The sequence below is a fragment of the Nicotiana sylvestris genome, chromosome 7 (assembly GCF_000393655.2).
Source record: "Nicotiana sylvestris chromosome 7, ASM39365v2, whole genome shotgun sequence".
Lineage (NCBI taxonomy): Eukaryota > Viridiplantae > Streptophyta > Magnoliopsida > Solanales > Solanaceae > Nicotiana > Nicotiana sylvestris.
In genome coordinates, this window is record NC_091063.1 from 26,054,769 (window position 1) to 26,079,620 (window position 24,852).

General features: G+C 33.5%; 1 long non-coding RNA gene and 1 pseudogene across 3 annotated transcripts; one reads left to right on the forward strand and one right to left on the reverse strand.

Moving 5' to 3' along the window:
- Positions 1–22,566, reverse strand: part of LOC104242881 (sesquiterpene synthase 15b-like) — a 48,228-nt pseudogene extending 25,662 nt beyond the window's left edge.
- On the forward strand, positions 14,867–18,179 carry LOC104242878 (uncharacterized). Of its 3 annotated transcripts, none has more exons than XR_011401026.1 (5): positions 14,867–15,053; positions 15,214–15,384; positions 16,667–16,858; positions 16,959–17,017; positions 17,880–18,179. It is a non-coding gene; the product is annotated as an uncharacterized lncRNA (long non-coding RNA). The 3 variants fall into 3 exon arrangements; XR_011401027.1 differs by having other exon boundaries at positions 16,689–16,858; XR_011401025.1 differs by lacking the exon at positions 16,667–16,858 and having other exon boundaries at positions 14,870–15,053.
- Positions 22,567–24,852: the final 2,286 nt, after the last annotated feature.

Genomic DNA, 24,852 nt, shown 5'->3' on the forward strand with positions numbered 1-24,852 from the left:
TGCCTCTGCTTCAGTGACTGGCTTCTTTATTGGCAATTGGCCTCCTCTGATTTTCTTGGCCTTCATCAACTCTTCTGGAGAATAATACCTCCCTGATCGAGTCAAACCTCCAGTTTCCCCCACTTCCTCTATGATTTCCTTGCCTTTGTAGGTCATCACAGTTTTGTTGTAGTTACAAGGAACAGTTTTTGTGTTTGTCACATGGGGTTGCACGGCAGGTTTGATTATGATTGGCTCTGTTATGCCATTCGTACCGCCCCGATTCTGCCTTGCGGGGTGGCCTCCAAGGACATACAACCTTGGGCTTGGAACATTGGAGCGAACCTCTAACCTCGAGACCCTAGGCACAAATAAAGTTACCTTTTCTGAGTTCGGGGCGCCTTTCACAATCAACGGCACATTTGGACTCTTACTTCCAGACTTATTCCTTCTTGAATTGCTCCCACTGTCATTTCTGTTTGGTCGACCGGCTTGTATTCCTGATCTCGGCCAATCATTCCCACGAAATGAACATCGTTGTGTTCCAGCAACGGGTTATTTGTCACATTAGGAGGGTCCTCGCCATTCGTTACTACAATTAATTTTTTAGAAATGAGTCTTTCTATGGCTCCTTTCAAAGTCCAACGGTCATCGGTGCTATGCCCCGGGGCACCTGAATGATATTCACATCTAGCATTTGCTTGAAATCCATGTGAATTCGGATGCATGTGGTGGGAAGCGATGGGTCCAATCACGCCCATTTGCTTCAGCTTTTGGAATAGACTAGAGTATGATTCAACCAATGGAGTGAATTTTTCCGTCGGCCTCTGCTTTCGACCATAATCCTGCCTGGGACGAGCATTGTAGGGTGCCCGAAAATTTTGTTGCTGAGGTCGGGGGGCCCTTGGAGCTGGTGCCCGTACCTGCTGATTGGGAGGCCGGGCATATGATTGAGCATTGAACACTATATATTGTGGTGGGCCCACAGAGTATTGAGGAATTGGCGGGGGATAGTAATGTTGAGGGTAGCTGGATCGCCCCTACTGAACTTGCACATAAGGGTGCGATGCCCCTCGTTGAACTTCCCTAGATCCTGAGGTCATCATAGAACCTTCATCTCTCTTTTTCCTATTTGCAAAACTTCCCGACCCATTTTGGATCGCTTGGGTGGTGGCTTTGAGAGCAGCCTGACTTACAATTCTGCCAGTCTTTAGGCCATTTTCGACCATTTCCCCTATCTTGATTGCTTCAGCAAAAGGCCTACCCATTGCAGACATCATGTTTTGGAAATAATCAGGCTCTTGAGCCTCCAAAAAGACAGTGATCAACTCATGATTATCCATGGGAGGCTTAACTCTGGCCGCTTGCTCCCTCCACTTGATGGTGTACTCCCTAAAGCTTTCCGTCGGCTTTTTCCTCATATTGGATAGGGAATTGTGGTCTGGTGCAATATCAATGTTGTATTGGAATTGCTTGATGAAGGCCTAGGCCATGTCATCCTAAACATGCCAATGAGAGATATCTTGGTCAATGAACCATTCGGAAGCTACCCCCACAAGGCTTTCCCCAAAGTATGCCATCAACAGCTCTTCCTTTCCTCCTGCACCCCTCAGCTGGTTGCAGTACCTTTTCAAGTGAGCGATAGGGTCGCCGTGTCCATCATATTTCTCAAATTTTGGGGTTTGAACCCTCGTGGTAAATGGATATGAGGGAACATGCATAGATAACTGAATGAAACACTTTTGTGACCACCTAGTCCCTATATATTCTTTATATTTTGTTCAAGACTTTTCATTTTCCTGGCCATCTCATCTGGCTCAATCGTCGTGGTAGGCATTTCATTTTCCACTGGTGATTCGTATTGAGGAGTCTGATTGTATAGAGCCGAGGCCTCAAAAGCCATATTCGGAGAATAGTATTGTCCATCATAAGCATGAGATGGTGGCTCATTATTTGGCCTCGTCACAGGAGGTGGTGGCGGTATTGTATATACCGGTGCGCCAGACACGACGAGAGGGGTGTTCCTGACCGGTGCGACTGGAGGTCGCATATTAGAGGTACTGGGGGCAGCATGGAGGCTGTAGTTCGGCACATACCCTGGTGGTAGAATGGGGTCACTCGTTGCATGGAGCGGTGGTTGAGTAGCCTGGGGTATGGTGTAAGTTCCCTCTGAGGGACCCTGGGGTGGAGGTCGACCGGAAACCCAAGCTTGATATACATCTGACAGTTGTTGTCTCAATTTTCTTATCTCCTCAGACTTTTGCTCAACTGACTGACCCTGCGGATTGTCACTGACCAACTCGATTTCATCACTGTTATCCATTACTACTGGTCCCTTAAATCTTGTGAAGTAATGATGTGCTTCCAGATTTACCACAAACCAACCACCTTAAACTTACTGGTTTAAGAGACAACAAACGTGTTAGGGTTAGGCATTTTATAGATATGAATTACACGTAATATGTCATGCTCCTAACATCGCCACCATTTCTAAAATGCTTTTGGAAGGCTTCAATGTTTCATTCCGGCCTATCAGCTTGTTGCTTATTGACACTGTTATTTCCTTCTTCTTCTTTTTTTTTTTTATTATTCTTTTTCTTCACTCGCCTTATTTGATCCCTTACTTTAGAGCCATTTTAAAATGAATACTTGACCGAGCCTTTTGTGGGTTGCCTACGTATCATGTCGCCGCATGAATCAGATCATTACGTAGTTCAGATATGCAAGACACTTGATTTTGTTTTTATTTTTTTTACAAAACAAACATCAAAAACTTTTTCATTGATTTTCGATATAATATTTTGATACAAGACTCAAAAATCAAGAGTTACATAAAGATAAACGAGACCAAACCTGACTCAAATAGTCTTTTTAGAATAAAAGTCAAAACAACACCAAAAGACTCTTATAGACTTAGAAACAACAAAAGCATAATGAAAAGGACTGATAACTAAAAGAAGACTTTGATCTCTGTAGTAGAATCCACCAGCATTACTGTAATCAAGGCTCTTGTTCCTGCGGCTGACCCCCAACATTGCAGTATATCCTCTCCAAGTCTGCAGATATATGACAAGCAACATTCAATGATACTTCTGCAAACCGCTCGGGCGTCATGCCCTGGAAACTCCTGCATGCTCTTGAGGTATATGTGGCTACCTTGAGGATCTTTCCTTTAATGTATTCCTGAGCCACGTGCAGCTCTTGATTTTGCCGACCACCGGTCTCAGCTAGATCCAGCGCATCACGCTCGCGGTCCAAGGCCATATCTTTCTGGCGCCGAACTTCTAGCGACTCCGCTTCTAATTGATTGATAACCTTTTGGTAGTGGTGTCCTTCTATTTCAAACTCCGCGATCTGGCTCTCTTTGCTTGACTCAACTCCCCCTATCTGATCCCTCAGACCTTGGATTAATGGAGCGAAACCTCTACGTTCATGATCACGGACTACCCTGAACTGGGCTTCTTTCTCTTCTTGCTACTGAGCGGTTGTGACTATGTTCTTCTTTCAAATTTGGGCTTTGAGTGCTTGCTTCTCTTGTGCCCACTGAGCCTTTTCCCGCTCAAAATCAGCTTGTTGTACGTCAATGGCTGTCTCAATAATGCCCTTATCTTCTTGTAAAGTGTCAATACGAGATTGGAACTTTTGCGCCACTTCCCTTCTGGTTTCTCTAACTCTGACCTCGATCTCTCTCTCCCAATCAATTGCATTCCGTATGGATCCCTCTGTCCTTTTCTCGGGGATAGCCTGGTTGTGAAACCACTCAAGGTATGTGAGGCTTACCTCCCCACGTTCACGATTAGCTACCATCTCGTCTAAATCGGAAAATAAACTACCAAACCAAATCTTCTGTGCATATGACTCCCTTGGAGGTTCCTCTCCCTTGAATTCCCATATGAACGGGTGCATGTCCTCAATCGGGGGCCTCTTTTGCTCTCTCCCTAACTGGCGCATGACGCGTAAAGGCGCGTAGGGTTGGAAACCCCTAAAACCCATGAGTATGAAGAATGGGCGATACGTCGACATATGCATGACCCTAGCAGAAGGGAACCAGTAATAGTTCCAAGTGATTTTATCAGCACTCAATGAACCAAGTAATGTCCGCCAAGCCCTCACCCTTTCTGGAAGATTACAACTCGCAGCTCTGTCTGGGTGACATCCAATGTAATTCAGCCAATCATCATTGAAATTTAGTACTATTGGATGATGATAAAGGTGCTCTACGAACCACATCTGCAGCAGAATGTTGCATCCCTCAAAGTAATCTTCACCTTCTTGACAACGGGTCAAAGCCCGAAATATATCTCCCAAAATCATGGGAAAAATGGTATGATCCTCGCTACTTTGCAAATACGAGACTACCGCAACCAATCGAATTCTGATGTGCCCACCACGCTCCGGAAAGACCATGATCCCTAGAAATGATATCATGGACGCGAAGATTCTCAACTCCCTCCAAGCATCGTAACTCAACTGGTTGACGAATTTTGTGCCCGAGAAGTTCTCAAACCCTTTCTCGTCCCTAAATCTATCATAAAAATATTCCGACGGAACCCAATCTTCGTTTAAGCAAACCATTGGAATTTGACGAAGGCATAACTTCTTTAAAAAGTTGTTCACACCAACTTTTCTCGGAGCAGCAGGCCTTTTCCCACGAAGGTCTCTCCCCAATCCGGTGAACCCACCTAATTCTTCCAATGTGGGTGTCATTTCACAATCTTTGAACCTGAAGACATTGTTCGCGGGGTCCCAAAAACCTACTAGAGCCTCGATTAAATCTCTGTTAGGCTTAATTCCCATGAGGTTGGTGAGGAACTTGAGGTGCTTAAATACTCGATTCCGTTCCCATGTAGCAAAACTAGCCCACCAATTACAGAGACTACTCGGGGTCTTATCTCTGATCAAGAATATAGGAATTGTCTCGTCCCTTACCCTTTTCTGACTGCTTCTTTGTGGAGAACTCATGGTGATCCTAAGAATAAGATAAAAAAGGGTTAGGACTTACCTAAACTATATGCAAATTATGATCATTCATTATTTTATTTTATTTTTTGGTCAATTTAGGACTCGATCTATTTTTTTTAATTACAATATATATTTTGAAATTACCGGACACAAAAGTTGAGATGATAAAAGCGAAAAAATGGCTATTATTACAAAAACGGCCCTTTAATACTTCCATAGAAGGCATAAAGGATGTCTCGGCAAAAACAGCCAAACACAGGAACAAAACAATAAAAATAGACAAAATAATAAATAAATAAAAATTATTTTTACGAAAATGACCTTTTGCAATATGAGTATAACCAGATAAAAATAGCTACTTTTTGCAAAAATAATCTTTCCGGAAAGGTTTAAAGTTGCTTCTCCAAAAATGGCCAGACATAAGGGCAAAATGGTAAAAGGTGAATAAATATGGATAAAGTAACTATTTTTACAAAAATGGCCCTTCAGCACTTCCCAGGAAGATTTTAAGACTGTCTTGGCAAAACAGCTGGAACATGAGGGCCAGACAGTAAAAGGTGACCAAAATAGGCCTTTTTTAAAAAAAAAATTTATGCTCCCTTTTTTTTTGAAACATGTGGACTAAACCCGATGGAGGTTGCTACGTATATCACATCCGGTGAGAATCAAACCCGCGTAGTTTAGTAAAACAGGGTACTCTCCCCTTTTGTTTTTTCTTTTAATGAAAATTAATCTTTACAACTCACACCAGACTACTACAATATATTTTAAAAAAAAAGGTTTATTTGCACTAAACTAGGAGAATTATTCTTTTTATTTTTATTTTTAATAATTACACTAATGTTTTTTTAAAAACCGGTCGACAATGAAAGTAAGCCTTCCAAATGATGTATCAAGTAGCATATACGTGAACATGATGGTCTCAAAGAGGATACCTGTCTTATACGGACCCGGCCCCTGTGCCGAGTTTTGCTAAGTCAAATGCACGTGATGCAAATAAAGCGAACCTACTAGGGATATCCGGCATGAGGCTTGTTCTTCTAGGTTTAGATCCTGTTGGAGAAGGTATCTAGACTGGCTTACTCGAGCAGACAACTCGAGCCGAGGAGGGTCAGTGTACCGGTAGCATTGCTTTTCGGCTTAACTGGTGGTGCTCCCCACCTAAAACAGGTGTGACTAAAATCCTTCACCGGGTGACGAATACTTCGGCTATCTCAAAGAAAGCGGGCTATGTCAAGCAAATGCCCAATTTTTAATTTCAAAAAGACTTAGAGGGGGTGCGTGAGAAAACAGTTTATATGTACAGTTCAACAATATCAAAATGATAAAAAGCGAACAGGTAGCACATTAGGCACAAATAATCACAATATTTACAAAATTAATAAAGCCAAATAAAAAGTCAACATGTACAAGCTCGAATTCTTATGTAAGTCCCCAGCAGAGTCGCCAGAGCTGTCACACCCCTTTTCTACCCCTCAAAATAATAATAATATGTGTATGGGCCAAAGAGTTTTTCCAATTAAAGTGACAAAATTTGAGTAGGGATTATTATATTGTTCAGAGTCGCCACTTAGAATTGATTTTTTCAGTGTTCCAAGTCACCATTTATTTGGATCCCTAGTCAAAGGAAGGTTTGACTCTATTTTAATCGGTCCGCGAAAACAAAGTTCGGGTAAGGAATTCTGTTGACCGGGGAGAAGGTATAAGGCATTCCCCGAGTCCCGTGGTTCTAGCACGGTCGCTTTATTGACTTAAACTTGGCTTGAATTAATTTTGGACAAACTGTGATTTATATTATTTTCATGTTTTACCTATCCTCTTTTATCTCTTGATTATTAGAAAAAATTAAAGAATATTTTTGAATAATAAGATGTCATAACCACACTACGCAAGCAAATGCGTGATCGACGAAATTTATTATTTAGTCATAACGGCGCTACGCAAGTGAATCCGCAGTCATGACAGATGATTGTTAGCACGTTATTTACTTTTGAAAAATTGCTGCAATTGTGTTGGAGGAAACATTAACCCTCTTTTTCAGAAAATTTATTAAATGTCACTACCACGCTATGCAAGCGAATCCGTGATTATGACAAAAGATTTATAAATTAATTAAAACTATTGAATATGACATGAAATTGATGAATTAACTTATTAAAAGTTAAGCGTCACGCTACACAAGTGAGTCCGTGAAGTTAAAGCGCACCTACTATTTGACTAACGTTTAAATTAATTAAAGAAAAACTAGTTAATTAAAATAGTAGAAAAATCTGATATTATTATTATTATTTTTTCGAGCTTTATAGTTGGGAAAAATTATGCAAATAAATGTTGGACCAACTTTATCTATTTTAAAAGAAACGAGTCAACTTCTTGTTAGAAAAAAATGGGCCAGCTTGTATGGAGCTTTTGCCTGCTGGAATTTATTATTCAAACAGGCCAAGAAATGAATTTCAATTGTCCTAATGCTATATAGAAGAAAAGGGGTAATTTTGTTGTTTAAAGGTAAATGGGCCAACTTTTATCTTTGATTCAATAAGGCCCAAAATTGATACAATCTTAGCTCTTTACTTAGTTTGAATTCATGACCATTAACTACATAGTCACAATTGTATAAACGCCCACTTTACAAAAATAGCCATTTTTGCAAATCCGGCAAAATGGCCAGATTCACAAAGATATTATCACAGCATTCCTAGAAGCATATGTTGGCAGTGAAATTTCAACAACTAAAACGAACTCATGTTATGTGTTATACACCTAAAGTCATTCATGACATACTTAGCATTGTTACTCGGATATAATAGCTTGAAAACATGCTTAAAAAATCCATAAACGACTTACATATCACATTCAAAAACTTACAACTCAATATTCAAGTATTATGAAGGACTATATTCACATTATCACATGTTTTATACATAACAATAACATACAAGTTCTTTTGTTGTCAAACTATTCATAACATCAAACACATTTAAATGGTGCAGCATGTTCAAGTTGTTCCCATTGCTGAAAATACGTACATTACGAGTCTTAAAGGATTACCCGGTAGCAAAAGAATAAACAGTAGTTCAGATCTTAAAGAGGGAACCCAGAAGAGAACTCTAAAGAGGACTTATACTTTTTTAAAAGTTTGCACTCTAAGATTCACTCCCAAAGCTCACCATTTCAGCTTACTTTTCATGTGTTCAACTGCTGAATTTTTTTTTGTTTTAGTGACAAAGCAATTATAAAAAATGCCCCCCCCCCCAAAAGTGTGATGGAGTCCCCTCTATATATCAAAACAACGAGCTATTTCAAAAAAATTAAAAATCAATCTTTTTGACAGATTTTTCTACAAAATCTGCTCTTAAATTCAAAAACAAGACTTTCTAGTTCAAATCTTGTCAAGTATTTCAAACAAAATCTGCTCTCCACTATTCAAAAATAGACTTTATTCAAATAATGTCCAAAGGTCTACATTTTCTTACCAAACAATTTGACTTTTAAGTGTTGTACTCAAAGAGTCTTGAAGCAGTAAACAAACAACCAAACAAGTACCATATACTCTTAAGTATTTTTCATTACCTCACTTTTATCAATACAAAACTATTTTACTACTTCAACAAGTGCAAAAACAGAAAATTTAACATTTCAAACTTCAAAAACTAATGCTAAAATAATTAATAATAGACAAAAATAAAATCTGATAATTAAAAATAAAAATAAAAAAATCAGCCATGAAAAAGAATAGTATTTTACCATTTTACACATCAAAAGGCCGAAAAAATGGTGGTATGCCAAAGAGGGTGTTCCGGGAGGTCGCTGGAATTAGGCCGGATTTTGGTCGCCGGATTTTTGGGGCAGAATTGACATCAATAGCTAGGTCTTGAGGAGCTCTATCCATTGATGTAGGTATTTTGGGGTGGTAGTGGTTGGAGCTTCAAGAATTTGGGCAAAAAAGTGACGGAAAAGTTTTCTTAGATCTAAGATTCAAGGAGTTTGAGGGATTTTTTTACGATTTGGTTTGGAGATATGGAAAAAGGAAGTTGTGGAGATTACGTGGTGTGAATTTGGAGGTGTTTGGAGGTGGTCCGCCGGTGGCGGCGATTTCCGACAGGCGGCGGTGGGCGTAGCTGGGGTGGCGTAGAGAGAGTGAAAAGAGAGAAAAGAGAGAAGAAGGAGAGGGAAAGAAGAGAGAGGAAATAAGGGGGAAATGGGGGAAATTTTTGGGGATTTTAGGCTTTAAATACCTAGGATGAAGTTCAAACTAGGACTGTTGGATTAAATCAAGATGGGTGGATGAGATTGAATCTTGTCACTTAACCAAAACGACGTAGTTTCAAGACAAAACTACGTCGTTTTAAGCTCTTCTTGGCAGCCCCTTTTGGACCGGATTTGGGCTCTTTGGGCTCAAATTTTGGATCAATTTTGGCACAATTTTAATTAAATTACACTAGCCCAAACCCCACCCCATTTATCATACCATTACTCAACTCTTAAAACCTATACATACACAAATAAGAATACCTATACATACACAAATAAGAACAAACACACACACACACACATACATATTATATATATATATATATATATATATATAAGGCGAAAATTAGGCATTTATAGGAGTATTATTTTAAATTACAGTATTTATAAAGTTTATTGATTATTTAATTTTTGAGAGGTAACTAAATATGTAGTTTGTTAATATTTTTTAAAAATATTTAATATTTTAATTATTTGAAAGTTCAGACATTATAGTTGATTTGTATCTCATAATAAATTTAAAACCATTGTGTTATATATAATTATAAAACAATTCTAGATATTTTATTTTTCTATGAGTTTTTTTAATCTTTTTAATTTTATAAAAAATTTAATATACTTTATATATTATTTTATTATGTTATTTTTATAATTTATTAAAAAAAATTAAAGATCCCGTATTAAATAAAACGTTAATCCTTTTTTAAAAAAATGGTGCTGACTTAAAAAAATTTGACTAAAATTTCAATGTTCCGTATTATTGCTAGATATTGAATTTAAATATGAAAATACAAATTTAGACTATATCTAGGACCGATGCACCTACATTTATAATGGACCACAATTGCCAACTAAAGGCCCCGTCATAATCCTAGGGCTCCTTTGTCAGAAGCATCTCAAGACCCTAAGATGTTGGGATTTTTCAAATCGGTTCATTCCCTTATCAAATCCAGTCAAATTAAAAGATTTTGGCGGTAAGATTTTGGCTTCCCTCCTCCAAATTCTAAAAAGTACAGTTTCCTTTATTAGTTATAATTCTTCAAAAGACCTAATTTTTTACTTCTGTTGTGCTATTGCAGTTACTTTGAGAAGGAGAAGGTTTTGGCATTGAGGCTTTTGAAGGGTTTTATCTCTTTTCATCTAATTGCTTTCAACACTGCTAATCTTCACAAAACAGTGCAAATTTGAATATTTGCAGGTACCCAGTTTAGATAATAGTTTTCTTTATTTTTTAGGTTGTTCATATGTTGTTGTTTTTTAAAAGAATTTGTGCATGTGGTATTCAAGTTTTTGCCGGTACCTAGTTTAGTTAATTTTTCTTTTCTTTTTTTTCCCCGTAGTTGTTTGGATTTTATTGAGTAGAACACAAGAAATATAGATTTTTATAGGCAACTTTAACTTGCTAGGTTCTGAGACATAGTTGACTAATCGATGGATGAAAGAAAATTTGTTTTTCTTCTTTTTGGGTAGGTCTTTAATTTATTTTGTCTTTTGTCGTATTTCAAATACAGGATTGTTGTGTTCTGGAAGCGCTTACTAGATTTCTTCTTTCCTAGTTATTTATGCTCTTTAGTTTGCTTGTAGATTATGTTTCTAGTATTTGAACTTACTGTATAGAAAGAATGGTGCTATTTGAAAAGTATTAGATTAGCATGATCTCATTTAGTAGTTCAATCTAAAATAATCTTAAATTAAGTTCAATCAAATATCAGTTTGATACTAGTTTTATGGAAGTTCTATTTACTCAAGATGTTAGTTCTCGTGTTCTATAGTTTGATTTTGCTTATTCATGATAAAATATTATATTTTTGGCAATAGAATGAACTAGTTTGCAAGATTCATTTCAGAAAAAAATTGAATCCAGATCCACATCCGGATAATACTATATTGGAAAGTGAAGAAGATATTGAATGAATTAGAGAAGGTGTGTCGGGAATAGAAATTGGCCCATTAACTTTAACAGCTTGTTTGGATGGTTGTTACATATCGTTTCATAATGTATTGTATTGTATTGTATTGTATTGTATTGTATTGTATTGTATTGTATTGTATCGTTTGATTAATACAATGTTTGCATGGATTGTGTCGTTTTGTCGTCGTTTCATGGTATTATGCACCAGTAATATGATGAATAAACTTGCAATATTATAAAGAAAATTATGAGATGGTATATAAAAGGTAGAGTAAATGATAAAATAAAATTATTTAATAATAATAAAGGGTGAGATTGAGAGAAAAACACAAGGAAACGACGCGACCAACCAAATCGGTCGTTACATAAAGTGACACATTTCATCGTTACGTAACGACGGATTTAACGATACGATACAATAAAATTTAAGTAACAATCAAAACAAACATCGTATATAAAGTAACAATACGATACGATACAACTGGTAACAACCATCCAAACAAGCTGTAAAAAGTAATGAAATATATGATGAAGAAAACGACATATCTTAGTTATTCTTCCTATATTTGTCACTATTTTAGTAAATATTGTTATTAAAAATAGATCATTGAGTTGGAGTTTTTTTACTGTGCTTCTTAGTGTTTGAATCTCTATCATTATTCTCACTTTTCTTTTTTTTTACCTCTAAAAATTTTGATTTTTGATTTGGTGTTTGGCAGGAAATTGTCTCTAATATATAAAATTGTGTCTAACTTTCTAGGAAAAGAGCAAGAGGAACAAACAAAGCCGAAAGAATGTGTATGCCACACATATCAGGAAGAAAAAATCATTCTCAAATTATAAATAAGGTATGCCATATTCACTATCTGCTTTCTGCAATTTATATGTCCGTACTTGTTTTCTTAAATTCTTTGATACACCTTTTTACTATTTAAACAAATGAAAAAATGATGGTGTAAAATCAAGTCGTATTGAGGTGTTGAAAAAAACACATATGAGAAAGAATAAACAACCAGTAAATGAGATAGATGGTGAAGTTATGGTAAATTCTTATTCTTTATGTATATAAAGGTATTTCCTTTCCATTGTAAAAATTTATAACTTTTTATTGCTTTACTCTTTCTTACAAAACAAGAAGAAGTGAATGAACTTGCTAAGGTGTATCTGAGTTAAATGTTCCTGGAATTGCTCTCAATGATGTGTATGGATAAGTTATGGGACCAGACACTCATAGGATTGTTATAACTCCAGAAATAAAGAGCAACTCTAAGTTTTATTTACGGCCTTATATATAAATAATTTCAGGCTGAGCAAACGTATTTTGATAAAACTGTTAAGGTAGAAGTTCAAAAAGCTACCAGCTATAAGAATTGAGATGGAGGAAGAAGTTGTCGGAAGCTAAAAAAGAAATGGAAGCGATAGAGAAAAAGTTGTCTGAAGCAAAAAAAGAAATAAAAGTGATGGAAAAAAAGTTGCCTGAAGCAACAGAGGATATGGAGGCAAAAATAGACAATAAAGTAAAGCTGGGGAGACATTGGCTCAAATTAAAAATCATCAGGTAATGAGCAGGTAAACAAAATTGTGCTTAGTCATAAGAAATTATTATATATAAGATGATATTATAATTTAGTTTTCTTTTAGTTATAATAATCTTCCTCTTTTGTGATAGATTTCTGATAACTCAATTGAAGATCGCCAACAATCACTATCACCTATATTTCAGTTGTTCAGACAAATAAGGTGAGTTTGTACACTTGTTTAAACGATATATTTTTATACTTAGATTCGAAGAGCAGGAAACTTTGGCATTTGAAATTTTTGCTTTTAGTTGAACTAGGTAAAAGAATTTATATCAAAGTTGTTTGATCCTATGGGTAAATGTTGTCATGTTCTGTTATCTTCTTATACTTAATAAAGTATTTTTCATAAAATGAAAAATATTATGTGGGTTTATCTTATTTTTTGTATCTAATATTCTATAATTGCTAAGTTTTGAATTTTGTACACTATCAAAGTAGCCATTTTAATGTTTCTTTTCAGGTTAAACAATCAAAAAGACTAGAATTAGTGAATTAGGCATAAAGAAAAACTAGGTAAGTTTATAATATTACAAGATATTGTTTCCTTTTTTATGGCCTTTTTTTCTCTATTTTTGTTCTCTCTTCAGTTGTTGCTATTATACCCATTATTCAATATGTTTGTTTTTTTAGAATCCCAATCTGTTGTTGTTTTTGGTATCCTAATTTGTTATAGTCGAGGAGGAAAGAATTCCCTTTATTAATTATAATTCTTTTTTTTTTGTATGATTTCTCGTGCAACATTTTTTAAGGAAGTGAGGTCAATTACTGGCAATAAAAATCTTGACTTATGGAGAGGTGGTTTGAACAAGCTTTGTTACAGGAATTAGTCTAGAAGTTGAGGGAATTCATTCGAATTAGGAGTGATCTTAACATAGTTACATGTGGAAATAACCATCTTTTATGATTTAGTTGAATTTGAGCTTTACTTTGAGAACAAATCATTTGATTTGGTATCATCTATCTTGTACAGAGTACTTTTTATATTGATACTTTGTTCTTTAGTTATAGTATTAAAAGACATTTGTTTTACATACATTTCAGGTTAGTTATAACCGTTGACATTTATGAATGTACAAATTGAATGTAAAGTACTGTAATGAAACTAAATAGAGGATTATTATTAATATTTTAAAATTTTGGTACCGATATTATATAGGAATTTTTTAATATGACATTTTAAACAGTTGTAAAAAATGTCACTACTCGGTTTTTGACATTTATGTAAATTTACTTACTGCCATTAAAGAAAAATGTCGGTAATTTTAAGTGACGTTTCATAGATGTCTTAAACTAAATATCGTAAAAAATTTACTCACATTTACCTAAATATCATAAATTAAATGTCGTAAGTTTCTTATTGACATTTATGTAAATGTCATAAACTACATGTCGTAAAATTCATACCGACATTTACCTAAATGTCGGAAAATTAACGACACTTAATACAAATATAAAATAAATATCGCTAAACGAATTTGCGATATTTAAGCATATTAAAATGACATTTAATAAATATCGTCATATCTCTATTTTCTTGTAGTGGATGGAGGTCAGTTTCATCAGCTCCAGCATTCAATTGGTCATAACAGCTATAGATACAGGCCAGTGACTCCTCAATCTCATGTTCAAAATGGTACGCTACTCCAAGACATTGGATTGCGTTTATCAGATTCAGATTTTGCAAAGATTTTGAAGGAGACATCTCTAGCATTTTTCTCACTTTTTCTTTTAGGTCTTCATGTTCCTTCTCTTCCCATTCATTGGCTCCCTATAGGAGTAATAATAAATAAAATTTTAATTTCATTCCGCTCTAAATTATTTACAAACACGATGAAGAAGATGCAGAGCAGAAGGAGATACTCCATCTATTTTAATTTATATGTCTTAGTTTGAAAAAGATTTAAAAAAGTAAGGAAAATTTTTAAATTTTGTAATCTCATATATGGCATGTGGAAAGTCGAAGTTGAAGAGTTACTAAATATAAAGAAAAAGATATTTTTTTGAACTAAAAAGAAATATAAGACATATAAATTAAAACAGTACAAAGGGAATAGTATTCAATTAAATACAAATTTCTATTATATAGAAGAGGGAAGGTGGTCGACCAAGGGTATATATGTAATTTCAGCAGATTTAACTTGAATTTTTATTGCTCATATATAAGTCATAAAACACGCGTCCTTCCTGATATTCTTCATCTAGAATTTTTTATTTCTCTATTAGCTCAGTTCTCCAACTAGCCTTCTTTCACTTTTTTACTTTGTCCAGTGGTCTATCATTTGAGCTTCTATCTTTTTCTTATTTTTGTTATACCAATGCGGTATCCCAGTGGTTAAACCCATAGTTGAAGACAGAGATGAGTAAACGAGGTATGTGCCAATAACTTTATTTCTTTTCAGTTCTTTAGACTACTACAAAGGGAATTGTTCAAGCATTTGGACTACTTCTCTTGTTAAATAAATATAAAATAGAAGATCGAAATTCGACTCAAGGTGGTGGAATTGGTGACAGATTGTACTCTTGATATAGGTGGTTTAATGAATTGAGATGAAATCAGATTTCGAATGCAACTGTGTTTCACAATTTGGGATAAAGTTGTGTGCTACTGTAATATCTGTGCCGATCGAAGAAAACGCTCACATGATTCTTGCCGGATAGAGCACTCTTGGAGCTTTCAAACTTCTGAATTGGAATATTGAGGTATAACCCCTTAAATTGCTATTTTTAAATTGTTTCTGTATTTTCATTTATTTTCTTTATTTATTATAATAATTAGTTAAAGATTGATTCTCTGCTAATTTTGAGGTGTAACCCCTTTGAAATTTTGATTTCTTTTGAGGTATATAACTGGTGAAATTTTTGATAATCGCTGATTGAAATTTTGATGTATAACCCCCTTTTCTAGATTTGTCTACATTGCCCGACTGCTTTGCGCATTGGTTCCTCATCTATGCTCTTATAGTCTCGTTCTTTCCCTGACCGAGTTTTTTCTTTTCCATTATTTCTCTTTTATTTTATCTTCAAAACCTCCTCTTGAATGAGGGTTGAAATTGATTCGTTGATCCGAAATGACAACTTTTTACTTTACTTCCTTTATTTGTTATTTCAACTATTAAAACATTTTATAATGTGCTTTCGTTGTCAATATAATCGATGTGGAGTATGGGAATTTAACATCATAAAGGTGATAACTTGGTAATTAGTTTTGGAATCACTTTATAGTTTACCGGAAAAAATAAAGGAGGGGGGGGGGTGTCTTTTCAGCTTGCATCTTTAATGTGCTAACATACATTAGCTCTTGTCAGCTAAGGCAGCAGGAAGAATGTGTAGGAGGTTATGAGACTAAAAACTCCCACGGCATGATTGTTTTGCTAAAAACTTCATTGTGACTAGCTGAACAATAAAAGCTTAAAAAGCATCGAAAATTAATCAATAAAACATCATGAAAACTAGATATGGCTGACCAATCGCAGCAGGAGCAACATCAGGAATGCCTTTGAAGAAGGATTCTATTATGTATGTCCGCATTTAGATTGCATATGCTTAAAAATTCACTACTAACTAACTAGAAAAGTATTTTCTGACTTCAAGCAAATATATATGAATAGATCAACCTGTTAACTTTGAGCAACCATCTTATAGTAGAATTTGTTTAATTCATTTAAGATGTAATTGAAAGCACAAGTATTGACATATTTTACTTTTCCTTTATTTTCTTTGGCACGTCGTATAATTCTAATTCGCTATCTGAATTACAAAAAAAGGAATAACTTACCAGTAAAATTATAGAGTAATTAGAATAGTTAAAGAGGAGAATGATACGTGGGAAGAATAAAATATGTTCTTAATCCATTTGAAATAGATCTTAGAGTCAAATAATATGTCAAACGTAAGACTCATCAACTGAGATCTTTCTCCAAAAGATATCAACCAGAATATCTTCCTATGATTCTTTTTAATTCAACTGAAACATTTTCCAAAGAATTTTAAGGAAAATATTGCAGAGGTCATAGAATTTGGCAAAGTGGACGGTTGACAGTTACAGTGGTGGCAATTATAAGGAATGCATCTGTAAGTTCATGTGGAAAAAGCATGATAGAAGTCACACTTCTTGTGCTTTCCCTATGAACACGATTCTCCCTTTGGGGTGAATTTCTGCAACTAACAAGAAAAGGTTAATATTCATTTAAATGCAAGAACTATTTTTAGTAACTATTGTTATTAAAAATCATTCAATTCTCTACTTGCTGATTTTTCTTTCTGATCCATTCTAGATTTTTAGGTGTGCAGTGATGGAAATGCGTGCCTGGTCTATATGAACTAAAAATCCCAGGTCAGTCAATAGAATTTCAAGGTTTTTATTCTGTGATTAATATCATCACTTTCTGTATTTCAATTGCTGATGCACATAGATGCACTAACTTTTGTGGATCAATTGATATGGATAAAGTTAAAATAACACGTTGGTGGAGCTTTTTCTAAAAGTAATAAATGTAAGTTGTCTTCCTACAATATCATGATAGGTAACAATCGGACTTATTTATATAGTCTGTGATGGAAATTAGGTATGACTCTTCAAGAAAGAGTTGAACGCCTACATTTGTGTTTTGGGGTAAAGATTGCTTAGGGCCTTCTGAGCAAGAACAAAAGCCATAATCAAAAATAAGTTAATAGAATTTAGAAACTTCTGATCGAGCCAAGCGAGGGCTCAAGGAGAGTTAAACATTAAGAAGAACTTTTGACTAACTTATAAAAATGTGTGTGACAATACTTTTGTTTGTTGATAACTTTGGAGTTAAGATGTAAGCTATACTTCAAATGAGAAACTAAGCTCTTATGAGAATTTAAAAGTTTTATTTGTAAGGCCACAGGAAAGAGGAATTTTAAAATTTTCATTTTCTTGGAAAAACATGGTTCTTCTGAGTGCTTGATTCTGTTTCTAAGTGAATTTTGATAAATGGTACATGTTGACATGTGTGAAGATCAATCTTCTATTGTCTCATCCGGTGCTATATACATATTCATAAGTTTTATCTGCACCTATTTTCATAATTATGACCAGTATATATCTCATTCCTTTTGTTTCTTTGTCATTTGGGTCCTCTCGATTCCTTTTAAAGGTTAGCCATGATAACTATATTGTAGGATAAATTGCTTTCCATCTACTGAGTGTGCTATTCTTGGTTTATTTGTAGGTTGTGCTTGATACTTCACTTCAAAGATTGGTGGCTCAACTGAGTTGTTTTTAAGAAAAAACTTTGAGATGCTTGAGTGAAGAAAATTTAATCAGATGAAGTTTAGGGTGACATAAGAGACACAATGTGACGTTTTTCATTAGTTAAACGATTTTGGTTGCAAACACTTGTTCCTTTTACGGAAAGTGAATGCTATAGCTTTTCACATTTTTGTCTCTGCACAAATAGAACGATCTTTTGTATTTCTACGGCACAAGATGATGTGATATATTTATCTTAACTTAGAAATTATTATTATTATTATTATTATTATTATTATTATTATTATTATTATTATATGTATCGCTAAAACAACTGGATCTTTCTAGCACATAGTCATCTTGAAGATCGTAGAACTTTGGTTTTGTCTGTGTGAATTCTTGTTGGTGTGCTCTTCTCTATCCTTTTGTTTCTCATTTTGTCAGATCTATATCTATATATATACATAAAAGAGAGTAATAAAAAAGTGAGGTGGCACCTCTCTTTGGCCAAGGAACTCACTTATCTTTTTTCTCCTTTTTTTGGGCTTTTCCTCTAATTTTTTATTAAGTTTAAATGTCTTATTTTCTATGTTCCAACTTGGAGAATTTAAAACGTTGCAACAATTAAGCTAATGGTTACAACGATTGAATTGATACTAAAATGGGTCATTAAAGTTGCAACCATTGAATTGAAATAATGGGTCATTAAAGTTGCACAAGTGCCTCTTGGCTTGCAGAATAGCCTTTCCATATTCCAAGCTTAAGTTTTAACTTTCACAAAAAAGAATTAATCCGATAGTTTGTACATTATTATGTTGAGTTGATTGCATGTAAAAGTCAAAAGAACTTACTACACTTCTTGAGAAGAATCTACATCTGAAGAATTGAGAGAAGATAAGGCAATAGCTAAAGAAGAGAAGGCACTTGCTTAACAGAAAAAAGAACTACTAACAAGGCAGCGAAACTGGTATGGGTTTACTATATCTTCTACATCTATTCTGAGTCCGTTTTCTTTATAAATCAAAATGTAAGACTCTCTTATGAGCCATTCTATATTTCACATGTTTTCCTTCTCCATTCTCATCGGTACTTCCCAATGAGCAGTTTATGGCTGTAATAACGTCAGAGGTAATAATACATCGACAAATTGTATCATTTTATTAATTTCATATTTTTTGACAAATAAATGTCTTTTATTTGACGATTTTTGGTTACTTAACTTTTTGATATCCTACTCTATGGCAAATATTGAAAATATATGCGACATTGTCATCAAACATCAATAGACGACGCAAACACGATAATTAGTAAATATGATATCGTGAGAGGTGGAGTAGAAAGGAACTTTACCAAGCCAATAGAGTGACTTATTCTCGCAATAGCTTTATTCTGCCTACAATGTTTAGGTTATCTTTTTGTCAAGGGCTACTTGAAATGTTTGCCTTTGTCATTGAAGAAGAAGTTCACTACATGCATGTTTGGCACAATATTTGATTATGAGTGATTTTGAAGAAAAAGAAGAAAGAAAGGAAAAGGAACTCCATGTTTTAAAGTTTTAAAAAGGAAGAAGGGAAGGATAAATAAGTACTCAAGTAAGAGAAATACATTTAGTTGATTCTTTTTTTCTTCAATTTCTTTTTTTTTAATTATCTCTTTTTTCTATCTTTCTCTTTTACTTCTTTGATTAATTTTTATTTGAGATAATTGAAAACCGGTCAACTTTATGAAACATATGTATGAACAATTAATACTTCGTAAAAAATTAAAAAACAAAATACGGAAAAGAAGCCTTAGAGAAAGAAAAGAATGCAATAGATATCATAGATTCATATTCCTAGATTTTTGTCTTATCATTTTTTTCTCTTTTTTCATTAGTTCTTTCTTTAAAAAATTGTGTTTTCCCAATTCAAGTAACATGTATTTATCTAAATAATTTTAAATGAATCGTTTCAAAACCAAGGATATTCACAATTTGTCCCGTTAATTTTTTTATATATATATAATATCTAAACAAAATCATGAAAGAATTTTACTGTAATTTTTTATATATAGTGTTTTAAGAGAATCATGAAAAGAGAGGAAAGAAGATAAAATCATGCAAAAATGGTTGATTAGTAAACATTATTTGCTTATAGATATTATAACATTACTCTTTTATGATTTTTATTTTTATTTTTCATAACTGTGCAAAGCGCGGGCAAATATAAATATAATTGTGGAAATAGACAAGGTGATTTGGCACCTCTATTTGACCAAGGATCCTATTTATCGTTTTTCTCCTTTTTTTGCCTTTTCCTAATTATAAAATGTCAAAAAGTATATCTAATCATTTCTTTTCCACTTCCCATATTAAAGTCTTTACAAGAAGTAATTACTTATTAGTTATTGTGCATTATAGTGAAGAACTGTTATTTCTTCAACTATTTTAAATCATATTAGAAAATTTACGTTACACGTTACCACGTCTAAAAACGTTTCATAGTCTGCTCTTCTTCTTTGTAAATGTAGCCTTCCTGAATTCCATAGATTCCCTTCTTTTGGGTTCCTCTTCTGCGTGCAATTGTATTTTCCTTTTGTTTAACATTTCTCTGTCCTTGAAACTATTCTTTTTTAACCGGTGAAGATACCCAATGGAGCAGAACAAATTAAATAAGAAAGCTTTGAGAAAGAGAATGAGAACTTGTATGTTCTGGACAAAGATGTTTGATCAGAGTAATTTAGTTAGTAAATCAGATGTATGTTTAGTTGTTAATTAACTGCTCTTCTCCCTCTTGTCCTACAACGACTTCTCAGCTTCTTTTTCTCTAATGGAAAGAAAAAGTGTGTTTCTGCTTTTATGTATATCCCTTTTGTCATTAACCAACAAGTAAAATTACCGGGATGAACTTTTAAACTTCTTTGAATTTTGCATTAATGTTATCATATAGTATAACTTTTCTCTTTCTTGGTATCCAGATCCCAAACCAAAGGAGATTCTTTTTGCCTTATTTTGTTTATTGAATCTTGTATCAAATAGTTGTCGTCTATCATTCTTTAATTTCTTAGGATGTAGCAGTAGTTTATTTTCAATATCGTGGATGGAGTACTTTGGATTCTTTATTTTTGTCATATGCCTCCACTGTTCCTAGCTTTATTAAAAATTTGTCCCCTCTTTTCCAATAATTTTTAATAGTGTAACATACAATTTTGTTGATATTTTGAACGTGAATGAGTAACACATGACAACGCCTGATATGTAAATTAATGAGAATATTTTCAAGTGATTACTTGTAAAAATTATCAATATTGTGTGATTTATCACGAAATACATGTTATCTTCATACATATAAATTTTTATACAAACATTTCAGGAGTATTGATTAGATACTAGAGGAAAAAAGTAAAATTTTGAGGATTTTGCAAACGTTTTGGACAAAAAATGGGGGTTGTTTCACTAGGGAAGAAGGAGAGAGAAAGAATTGGATTATATATCTCCTTCTAAAAGAATTCCCCTCTCAATTTGAAGGGACTGATCGGGTGCATGTTGCTAGAAGTTATTTAGAGTAACAAGCGCATTTTTAAGCTTTTGCAGAAAATAAAGGGTATTTCATGGAATAACAAAGCAGAAATTATAGGATATTATATGAACATGATCGTTTGATTCCAAGAATAAGAAGGTGAAAAACTATAAATTTTGGTACTCTAGAGGAACTAAAATAAACCAAAGATAAAAAATTTAAAAAAAAATAACACTCTACTATATATAATAATACCTTTATGTATCAGTTCTTTATAGTGATGATAGTAATGTTAGACCAAAACCGCCTCTCCATCCATATATTCCATAAATGATGACTTTTTCATTGAGATAATGCTATTGAATATTATTAAAGAGAGGAGAATTGAAAGAAAAGCGAAAAGAAAAAAAGGTAAAGAAGATAACAACAACCTAAGTTTCATGCTTACAAGTAGATCACAAGAGGAACTTTCGAAAAATCTATATGCAAATATAATTGTGGGATGCACAAGTCAAACAAATGTTAGACAAAGAGATTTATTATGTCTAAAAGCAATAATAGTTCAAATTTGTTGAAATTTCTTTTCAATTTTTAAGAAACCGGAAAGCTCATTAACTTTGATTAAATATGTATCAGCTTGTATCAGATTTACGTATGCACGGATATGTGTGGTTCTTATAGAATCATATCCTTACATGGCTTTAAAAATATTTTATGTTTGTGACTTAATAAAGTTTAAGGAATTAATATTTTTATGCATATTAAGAACTTATTTTTACATCTTCTATCTCAATTAAATTTATAAAAATAAATCCTTTTCAAATTTATTAATATTGTCTTATACTACCGCGCGAAAGTGCGAACAAGTTTACTAGTTAAGAAATAAATGCACATTTTATCCTAAATTATTGTTGTCTCTAATATCATCCATCAGTTCATCTTTATCCATATCACTTGAAAACCATTTACTTGAATTTTTGTTCTTTAGTTTTACGGTTTGAGGCAAACTTAGAATTTGGTACTTTGACTTTCATGTTGGGCCCGGGCTCTGCACGGGCATATACCTATCTAGTTTACCGAGAGATGAGCATAGGCAAGAAAATGGTCTCCCCAAACAGTAGGATGATGATTGTCACACCGCCGTTTAACTTCTCCAGCATTCCTATCCATTTTTCGTCGTGTTTTGCTTTAGTGTTTGCTAACTAAGAGAAGTGAATTACTCAAAGAAATTCTGTTCAAGTTACTAGTACACAGAGACATGGGTCTATTTATAAAGCTTTTAAATGGTTGTGGTGACAATTTAGCGTCCAGCCGCTTGATCCCTCTCTCATAAAAGTATTAAGTATGTATTCCTCTTTCAAAAATATTGACATTATTTTTATTATTAATTTATTTACAAAAAATTGACACATTCCGATATTTTTTTAATGAGAAACTTTTATAGTCACATAAATACTATGGTATATTTAAAGCGCTAAATTTTAAAAATTCTTCCTCTTTTTATTAAACTTTATATCAAAACAAATTAAGACAAACAAATTGAAATGAAGGGAATATATTAATTTGTTTATCTATAGATATTTTTTTTCTCCAAAAAGAATCTTCATGTGTTTGAGCTGCATTTACTTTTTTAAAAAAAGTTAAACTTTTGTGAATGTAAAAATTTTCATTTGAAAAACTGGCTTTCAATCTAGTTGTCTTAGTAGATTCCGTGTTTATTCAAATTTTGCAACATTAAATGATACTTATTAGTGGCACTATTCAAATATCAAGTTAGATTTTTGATCGGTCCTTGTCATATCAATATATTAGGATTGCCTTACTTATTTACTAGTATTATCATCCGCGCGAATGCGCGGACACTAACCATGTAATATGTTTGAGTTATTTAGATTATATGTAAATAATCTTAAAACTTAAACTTTCTCTATTAAATATAGATAATCATTGGATATTAATTAAGAAACACTACATGAAAAAGATTAATCATTTCTCAAATTTCCTAGATATAATTCTATTTTTATTTTTTGATACCATTCTCGCGGGTGTCATTGGATCCTAAAATTAGCCGGGAAGCAAAATAATAACTCATTTTTATAACAAAACAATCAAAGGTTGAGACTATGAAGGATTCTTTGGATACGATTTGACTCTTTTACTACTACTTGAACTCTTTTGTTGTTTGTTGATATCTTTCAAAAATTATTTCTATTTTAAAATTTCAGTTTCTACAATATTATTTTTAAATAATAATTTATTTTATAATAATGTAAGTGAAAATATTATCCTTAATTCAAAACTAATTTTAGTCGGCTTTCTAAGAACTTAATTGTTTAGCCAGTAATTGTTGTGAGCACGCGATTTTTGCCTCATACGAATTACTCCAAAAGAATTCCCAAAATTAGGTCTTTTCTTTAATTATGTGTTATTTTTAGGAATTATTGTGCGATTTCCCTGATTGTTCGCATATATTTGTGTGCATGTTTAATTTTGTTAATGCATTAAAAATACAAAAAATATAGCATTTTCATTTGAGATTTGATTTTTACATTTTTTGGAATTAATTAATAATTAGATGTTTTACAAAAATGAAAATTCAAAAAAATAATATAACATATTTTTGTAATTTTAGTCAAATTGTGTGATTTTCTTTTAATTTGGCATTTAATTATTTGTGATAATTATTAGTTAGAATTAATTATTATTTTTAAGTTAATTTGGTGTTTTATAATTAATTAGGATTTTAGTTTTAATTGTTGAAAAGAAAAAGGAAAAGTAAATTGAAAAGGAAAAGAGAATAAGAAGAGAAAAATCTGGTTGGGCCAATTTAGCCAAGCCCAAAACCAAAACTCAACTAAATCCATTGAGAATAAGAAGAGGAAAATCTGGTTGGGCCAATTTACTAATTGAGAAGCTCCTAATAGTGGTAGGGTAGTATTTGCATTATCAAATTAACTAAAAGCACTAATTGAGTGGACAATTAAGTGGATGATTAAAGAAATAAAAAGTTGAATCGTTAGTGGAAAATGCACTAATTGAATGCCCATTTAAGGGAGCTGAAAATCAGATTGGAGAAAAAAAAAAGAGGGGGGCGGAGAGAGCGGTATACACTCAATATACACTCTGGATATACAGGAGCAGAGAGCTAAGAAAACTTGGAAGAGATTCTGAGAGAGGGAGAACATTCAAATAGAGTAAGGCTAGGAAATTCGGAGAGGAAAAAAAAAGAAGGGGGCGGAGAGAGCGGTATACACTCGATATACACTCTGGATACACTGGATATACAGGGGCAGAGAGCTAAGAAAACTTGGAAGGGATTCTAAGAGAGATATAGGAAGAGAGATACACAGAAATAGATACAGAAAAAAAATCAAAAACGATTGCAAAATTTCAGGAAAAAACACTGTTTTATTGAGTCATTTGGTATTTTCTGAAGTTTTCTTCTAGTATGGAAGC